This window comes from Poecilia formosa, unplaced genomic scaffold (assembly GCF_000485575.1).
Source record: "Poecilia formosa unplaced genomic scaffold, Poecilia_formosa-5.1.2 Scaffold168, whole genome shotgun sequence".
In the NCBI taxonomy this organism is placed as follows: Eukaryota; Metazoa; Chordata; class Actinopteri; order Cyprinodontiformes; family Poeciliidae; genus Poecilia; species Poecilia formosa.
This window is the reverse complement of record NW_006800107.1, coordinates 506,004-514,778: the sequence shown is the minus strand read 5'-3', so window position 1 is coordinate 514,778 and position 8,775 is coordinate 506,004. Positions and strand designations below refer to the sequence as shown.

The following is an 8,775-nucleotide window of genomic DNA, read 5'->3' as shown; positions in this document are numbered from 1 at the left end:
ACACACACACACACACACACACACGCGCTCTCTCAGGTGTTCATAAAGCCATCACATATGCACAGCACAGCGCATGAACAACATATTGAAAATGTCAGGCCAAATTCCTGTTATGAAAATGTATGATGTGTCGCATCTAAAAAACTATTTCATTAGAGCTGGAGATTGAAACATAAAAAATTCATAACTTTTACAGGAAGAAAATGAGAAAATGTGTTTTGTTCTGGGTGGGTTTCTGCTCGATTTTATTTCATTATTTCTCCTGTTCAATAACCTTTGTTCATTATCCCCTCTGGATATGAGCGCAGAGGGAGGAAAAGGACGAGGGGAGGAGTGGAAAAGACGAAGGCAAGGGGAGAATAAAAACCCAGGATAAAGAAATGATTAGAATAATGACTGGAATGGGAGGGAAGGAGGAAATATTAAAAAAGAGGTGAAGCAGCGAGTGGAAGGGGTGATAAGAAAATGGTAAAAAAGCGATAAAAGCATCAGATTATGCATAAGCTCCTGAGAAAAGGAGCAGAGAAAGCAGGGAAAAAAGGAAGGAATAAAGTTTGATCAAACATAGGAAACAGATTCTGAAGGAAAGAAAACAAATGTAGAGGAAAAAAGGATTGATGTTGTAACCCAACATAATGTATCTTTATACAGTATATTATCTGTAACAGTCTGTAGCATCTGTGGGAAACAGAAAACAGGAATAAAAAAAATCAGTGTTAGTGTTTATGGGATTTTATAAGATAATGCAACTCAGAGTAATGGATAATTGTGAAGTGAAACGAAAATGAGTCATGATTTTCAAAAAAATCTAAAAATATGAATTTATCTGGCATTATGCAAATACAAGACGTAAATTTAACTGAGACTCTGTATTAAATTAACTATTTTTGGAATTTATGATTGCAGTGAATCAGAAAAGTGCAGAAATTAAAGCAAGTCAGTTTTTATGATGACATATTAGGGCCATTTAGATACAAAAAAAAATCTGAATTTCTAAGCTTGGGAAGTTGAAAATTTGCTTGAAAAAACCCCCTCAAATTATTAAATTAATCTAATAAATTTTCTAGAAATGTGAAAATTTCAAACGTTGAGACTTAAAATAAAGCTATTTTAACTATTTTAAATAGCAAGAGGGAACATAATGTGCCTACAGCAAGCAGATGAGAGTTAAGAGGGGAGAGCAGGTTGGACCCCGAACCAGCAGGAGCAAAGTGATGGATAGTTGGAGAGACAGGAACGGAGAGATAGGCTGAGATTAAAGAGAGAGGGATAATAGAGAGAGAGAGAGAGAGGGAGAGAGAGAGAGAGAGAGAGAGATGGCAGCCTGGTAAGGGAGACAAATAAGCCTGATTGTAACTCTGTCTCTGTGCAGAGCCGAGGGCCGATCGGGAGAGACGGATGAATGGACTGATGAATGAGACAGAGAGGAGGAGAGGAGGGAATATGAGGAATGTGTGGGCTTAGGAAAACAGGGAGGAGAGGGAAGGACGGGCTCAAGATGAAGAGAAATAAAGCAGCGAAGAAGTGAAGTAAAAAAAATGGTTCCTTCACCGATGCATCAGGTAGGCTCACCAGCATAACTGGTCAAAATAGACTCAAAACATAAAATATGATTTATTTTGTAAACATCAGAGCTGGTGACAGAATCCACTCAAGAGAAATTCACAGCAAAAACACAGACGATGTGAAAACTGTTGTGACCTGCTGCTGAAGGGAGATAAAACTTTTTAATGTTAATAGTTTCAGACTTAAAAACCACATTAATTTAAATAAATCTGGGTATTTTATTCTGCATTACTAAAAACCTGGGAAGCTCTTAATGTATCAAACTCAAACTTTTCTCTCCCTAATTATTGATTCTCCATGTTTTGGTTGGGCTGTGGTGTACCTCAGGGCTCGATATTTGGGTTTTATAATATATAAAGATACATTATGTTGTGTTTTTTTTAATATTCATGCCTATAAAACCCACAAATAACCTTCAAAATATGCAGATTTTTATTTTTGACAGCAAATAATGGATCACCCAGATAGTTGCAAATATTCAATTTAGACCAAAGAAAATATTATTGGTGTAAATTATTTCTGACGCCTCCAAAGCTTTGAGTTTTCTACCTCTAACTGTTCCTACAGCTAAAAATGCCAGGCCATAATAAATCCTTTCAAATCTTTTTCTCCATTTATGTGATTTTATCTTGTATAATTTAACTTAAAGTGAACAAAAATCTTGAAACCTTTCTTTTTTATTTCTTTTCTTTATCCAGTTTTCTTGTGTTCAGACCTTTTATTTGAAGCACCAGAAATAAAGCAAACCCTGGTTTGGCTTGTTTGTATTTAGCTAAAACCCAGATAAACAGAACGGTTTCATTAGTTACCTTTCCATGTGAATTTTGAGCGAACTTTAGCAAAAAATGCAAAAAATATAAAATATGAATTCTGCATGTTTGTAATTTATTGGGCCAGGTGTAATTGTTCTGTCATTCTGGTATTCCTGATGTCACACGCTGTCTGGAAAGGTAAAGACAGAAATGCAATTCCAAAGCAAGCTGACAGCAGGAACAGCTGATCAGTCATGTGAGGTAAATGTTCACCAGAACCTTCAGGAAGTAATTTTCAATCTTTTCCATTTCCATCAAAAGCGAAACGTCCAAATGCACGTAAAAACATCCCTGGAAACACAGATCCCGTTAAAGGTATCAGTCAGGAAATCATAGACTTTCATTGGTGACAAAAATGGATGTTTCTCCAGATTTAACCAAAACATGAGTGTTGAACTGTCCAGGATGTTCCCAGGAGGCTCTGGAGCAGGGGTGGCCAAGTCCAGTCCTCGAGAGCCACCATTCTGCAAGTTTTAGAAGTATCCTTACTCCAACACACCGGGATCAGCTCTACAGAGGCCTGATAACAAGCCATTCATTTGATTCAGGTGTGTTGAAGCAGGGATGCATCTGAAAGTTGCAGGATGGTAGCTCTGGAGGACTGGACTTGGCCACCCCTGCTCTGGAGCATCTATAAATGATTACGGATGAATGGTCACTAATCTGCTTCCTTTTTGTTTCTCGTTTCCTTTCCAGAATCCCATATTCTGGAAAGAAGAGTTTCTACTCTCTGGTTCTCAGCTGTGAGGCTTAACCTCCCTTCAGGAGAGCTGAGAGGGGAGCTATCTTCACCTCACAGGAAATATTATCACCACTGACAATACGCAGTCAGCTGCCAGAGAAAAGCACCTCTATATCTGCACCACTCATTCCCAACTCTCCATATACCAATTTTTTTTTTTTTTTGTGGGAAATATTTTCATTACCTGCAGCTGCAATTTGGAGAGCGCTTTCATCCAAACAGCCTTGAGCCCAGCGCTTTCTGAGCTGCATGTGTGGCCCAGTGGGACTCTAACCCCACTCCGACACTAAATGGGCACCGCCGTACGGCTGCCAGGGCGACGGGATCAAATCCCACGGGAGACACTTCTGCTCCGTATTTGTGTACTCAGAGTGGAGAGAAAGCATTCAGCATGAAGGTGATAAAAGCTGCTATCAAGCTGCACCGTAGTTAAAGGAGCAGAACAAACAGAAAGGCATAATGTCACAACGCTTTGCTCAGTGGAGCAGCATGCAGACCAATTCCCTTTCATTTGTAGCCTTAACAAAACTTGCTGGAAAGCACTAAAACCTGTATAAGGAAAGCAGATTGTAATTACACTTCCAACAGTAGCTGTAGTTAAAACCTGCCTCCTGCAGCCTGCAATGTGCCTCCACAAAAAAAAAAAAAAACAGAAAACACTTTCTTCCCCCTGAACATGTGACAAAACCTCAATTACAGGTTTCAGATTGTCTTGCCTCTCTGCTGGCTTGGACTCATGGGCTTTACACCTGAGAAGTGATGCTTTCAGCTGAAAAGAGCTACATTTCTTCTGCACAGTTGGTTACAAGACAAACAACATGGCCACTTTGTATTTCTGGAGAAAGGACTGTTTGTATTTCTGAGTCGGCCGCAGAACTGCTTTTTACTAAAGATTATTTCTGCAGGTGAGAAGAAGTGAGATGTATTTCTAATAGTTTTGCTCGTCTTGTTCCCTTTATCCCGTCTGAAGCTCTGCTGCGTTTTTCAGCTTGGTTTCCTCCCACTTTCTTCCTCTCTCTGCCTGATTGGTCTGCTGACAGCCCGTTCTTCCACCTTCCACCTTCCTGGAGTAATTCATCACTCTTTCCATCCACCTCTGCGTCTACCGCTCTTCCATTCATTGGAGGCTGATGTATTTCTCCAACTTATTTCTCTGTCAAGACACCAGCAGCAGAGCAGAGCAGGAAATCCTGTTTCTGTGTGAAATATTATTCTTGATTAGGTCATTTTAACTCAATAATAAAGCTAATTGTAAAGTTCTTGCAGCATAAATCAGAATATGTCAATACTTTAACTTATTCATACATCTAGAGCATATTCGGTTTTTACTTATGATCAATGCATTTTGAATAGAAATGTATTTGAACTTTAATTGTGATGTGGAATAAAAACACATTTACATTGTTTTATTTTTTTCACAAAGAAATCTGAAAAGTAAAAGCTGTATTTGTATTCAGCTTCCACAGTGCAAAACACTAAATCTCACCAAGTAATTTTATTCAGTTTCTAGTGCAAATATCTTAGCAAACATCAGTGAGATATTTTAAATCAATAAATATTGATTCTGAAAAGTACTAATTCCACTTATAGATTATTTAACTTAAAAACATTGTTTGTATTTTAAGTGAAACAAACCTGCAGTTAAACTTGTATTTTTTGTTTCTAAACCCAAAAGTTAAAGACTTAAACGAGCCTGTTTATCTGGGTAAAAAGTTACTAAACGTTTTGCATTAGAAACTAGAAAAACTTCTTCGTAAGATTTTGTGTTTTTGAAGTTTGCTTGATTTGCTCCAAATCAGTAGACAGAAAAACTCCTAATTCACATTTTCCTATTTTTCCATTTCTGTGGCATTTCAAATGTTTGCTTTAAATTTGCGTGGAAACATTGCTACTAGCAAGATTTAGATCAAATTACTGACGAAAGGAGGTTGAATACAAATGTACGGCATCGTCTCTTAAATTTTATTGATACAAAAGATTGTTTTTATTCTACTCAGCTTTATAATGTTATATCTTCTTTAAAGTCTGAGTTGGAAACATGACATCAGCAGTTTTTGAAAAGCCCTGAAGCATCAAAGCTCATCTACAAAGAAACTAAAAATGTTTCCAGGTTGTCCAAACACTAAATGCTTGTCACCGCTAATCTACGAAGATCCGTATTCAGTTTTGCTGATTTACTCTTCATGGCTGCTTATTTGGAGGATTTTCATGCACAGGCTCATCAGTGTTAATCTATGCAGCATACAAGCCCTGAATGGTACGTAAATAGAGTAAAAATCTGAGGGTTTGATGATCTGTGCTGCAGTGGCTCGGCATCCAGACGGAGCATGTTTATGTTTTCAACCAAAGGTGGCTTCTGTCTAATCAAAATGCAAAATGCTACCTTATTAAAATAAACACTATTGTTTCCAGGCATAACTTTGCATTAATCATTGTACCAATAAACCACCGAACAGGGAACGTAGATTGATAAAGAGTTAGGAGAGGCGCAGACTTCAGGTTGACACTTAATCAAATGGAAACCTGCAGTAACAAGCAAAGACTATAAATCTTCCCCTTCCTTATTTCTACTAAATCCTGAGTGTTTAGTGGTGGAGGAAGTGGCCTGAACTCTTTACTGGGCGTTTTTAGGAGCAGTGAATCAGAAAGTGCTGATGTGGTGCTGATCTGGAAGTGGCAGCTCTACACCCAGATGAATGCAGGCTGCTGAGCAGAGCAGGACGGTTGCTTGGCTGGACTCAACTGTCTGATGGACCAAATAAATAATTAGAGAGCGACATTTATTTTCTGGGAGCTTAAAGTCTGATTTCAGCTAAAAAGATGCAAAACCCCATAACTAACCAGTAGCCAACCCCCCAGTCTGGTCTGGTGCTCTCACATGTCCCAATATGAGTTTGAAACCAAAAATGTGTGTCAGCTCCACATTGAAGAGGTTTCAGGAAGTTCAATCCTGCCCCGAGCCCAGAGAGGATGTAAAGTATTTCACTGAAAATATAACATTTCTAGAATTGTCGGTTGCAGAGCATGTTGACTAGTTTGTAAAGTTATCTTTGGGTAAAACATTAAACAGTAACTAAACCCCAAATCAACTTGTTTTTGTAGGTAAATTGTCTAAATGGGTCTTTATGTTCTTGTGCCAATTCTGACATTTTTATGTAAACTTGTTAAATTCTTGGCTACTTTGCAAATGTTAGCTAGCTGTGTGTCAAGGTACTTTAGCTTCCCAAAACACCTTTTCTATCAAATATTTTAGTTAGGCTTCATGAGGTTACGTTACATGTAAAATGATGAGATCTGTTTATATTTACCAAGATGTTAATAATGTGGTTTTCTCCTTTCAGTTCCATCATGAGGAAAGAATCAAGAAAAGAGATCTCTAGATATCAGAACAAACCTCTTTCAAATGTTTCGTTCAACTTTTTCTCCAGCCAGTAAACATTCAGAACTGATTAAAGTAAATTAACAGTAAACTGCATCAACTGCTGATCTTATTTAAGCTTCATCTGTAACCTCACATGCTGCTACGTTGTTCCAGATAACGATGTTCTGCGTTTAAGACCAGGCTGAGCTTCCTGTCCCTCACATCCTCCTGGTTCTGCTCTGTAAATAATCTTAAGACATAAAGCAAAACCAACAAAAGCTATTAAAACCAAACAAGTCTGCATGCGATCCGCAGCTCTTCCTGCGCTCGTCCTCCGTCTGTCTTTATCTTGTGGGCTGCTTATCTTTGCTTAGCAGCAGCACAGAAGATGAGATCAATTTTTGGATCAGCCCTTGATTAAATATCGACAAGAAGCGGCTCTGCCTCTGAAAGCAGCTCTTTGATCACAAGATGAAAAGATTTCAGAGTGCCCATCATTGTCTCTGAAATCCAACTAATCAGCAGAGGTATGATTATCAGTGAGGCTGAAAGAGCACAAAACTCCAAAATGATACCCTTATATTCTGTAACTGTGGACATGTGATGTTTCTGTTGGACCCGGCAGACAGACTTGGGATTCCCAGTTGGATCCCAACTTTACTGCTATTAAAAAACTAACAAAAAATCAGTTTTTTGGTATCTGGTCAGAGAAAATTCACAAATAATTGGGCAACATATCAAAATGGGACATCTGATCCAGTGCATACAACAGCTTCCGCTCAGAAATATGAATATAACCAGCAAACTTGGAAAAAAGTAAGGATTAAAGTAGAGCCCCAACTATTTATTATAGAAAGTAACTCCAAACTATTTGTAAAAATCCACGTATTCAATGATTCTCTTAGAAAAGCATATCTAAAAGAAAATGCAGCTTTGGAAGCTAAAAAAGCTGCAATGCTGCTTGCTTGTCATTTGCAAAGCAGCCAATCCAGAAGCGCCATTCATGTTCCTGATTGGTTGAACCGCTAAAGAGCAGAAATGACAATAACTATTAGCTTCTGCAGCAGAGGTACGATGGTTTCCACTGGCGGTATTAATCCATATTAAGGTCTATGTGGTGTGTCCTCAGGTGTGTTTTGGTTCATAAGATTCCACTGAACTACATATTAATATCAAAAACACCACTAAGACTGTCACTAATGTAGTTTTTACATTAATATTTGAATAGCAGCATATAACTTAAGTCGTTGAGCCTTTTAATTATAATGCAATTTGAAAAAACTAAGTCAAAGTTTTAGTAAACTGGTGATTATGAAGTGAAATGAAAAGAAGAAAATAGTAGAAATGGAACAAAACCTGATTTCCATTTCTGAGCTCAACAATCAGACCTTCAGATCGTCTCTTCAGCTCTTACTTTACGTAATAATAATCAAATTCCACATCTGTAGCGTTATGCTAGGTGATATTTCACTGTTAAGCTGTCTGAGGAATCAGAAAAGCGTCTGTTTTCTGCCTGTCCATGTTTCTGTCCTCATAAGCTGCTCTGACTCACAGCAAACAGCAGAGAAGTGAAGAGATCGCTGTGCCTCTGGAAAGCACTTCAGCGTCCCCATAAAGACACCAAATGAACACTTCTTTTAAAGTGGCCACTCTCAGTAAACCTCCTCCTCCTTCAGTCAGAGCGAAACAGAAAAGTGCAGCTTGGGAACTAACATACTGACACCTCTGTTGTGTGCAACAAAGAATAAAGTGCTAAACCACAAAGACCTTTGAGGAAAGATCGTCCTTGAGTTCACTTTTCCACTTGATTTAATTGTGTTTCACTCTCCTCTGAGGACAGGCTGTTCAAGGCTTTTATCTTCCCCAAAAACACAAAGAAAAGCACAAAAATATAAAAACGAAAAATCGGAATGTTCAGTTAATCTCACTGGCTTTTACTCTATAAAGAGATTATGTTTTAAGACATTTTCATATGACGCAGACTCTTTGATTTAATTGCATTTAAAACATCTAAATGTCTGATTTACTTGTAAAAACAGAGATTGTTGGAAAACTTTAACATCTGGGATATTTTCTCACATTCACACAACTGATTGTTGTATTGAAAAAGCCCTAAAACCAATAGTTTACTGGCCTGGAGAGGTTTATAACGACTCTGGTCAGTTTGTTTCATCACCGTTTCACATTTCTGCATATTTGGTTTTCTGGTTCCTGTCTTCATGCAGACAAAGTGTCCATTCATACCCAGCAGGGAAGCAGTTTATTCTTTTTTTCCTTCTTCTTTTTCAGGTTTT

The 8,775-nt window shown here is 38.0% G+C and overlaps 1 protein-coding gene across 2 annotated transcripts in view; it reads right to left on the bottom strand.

Annotated features, from left to right (window-relative positions):
- Nucleotides 1-8,775, bottom strand: part of galnt14 (UDP-N-acetyl-alpha-D-galactosamine:polypeptide N-acetylgalactosaminyltransferase 14 (GalNAc-T14)) — a 153,792-nt gene that overhangs the window by 45,641 nt on the left and 99,376 nt on the right. The gene's annotated exons all lie outside the window — the stretch shown is intronic.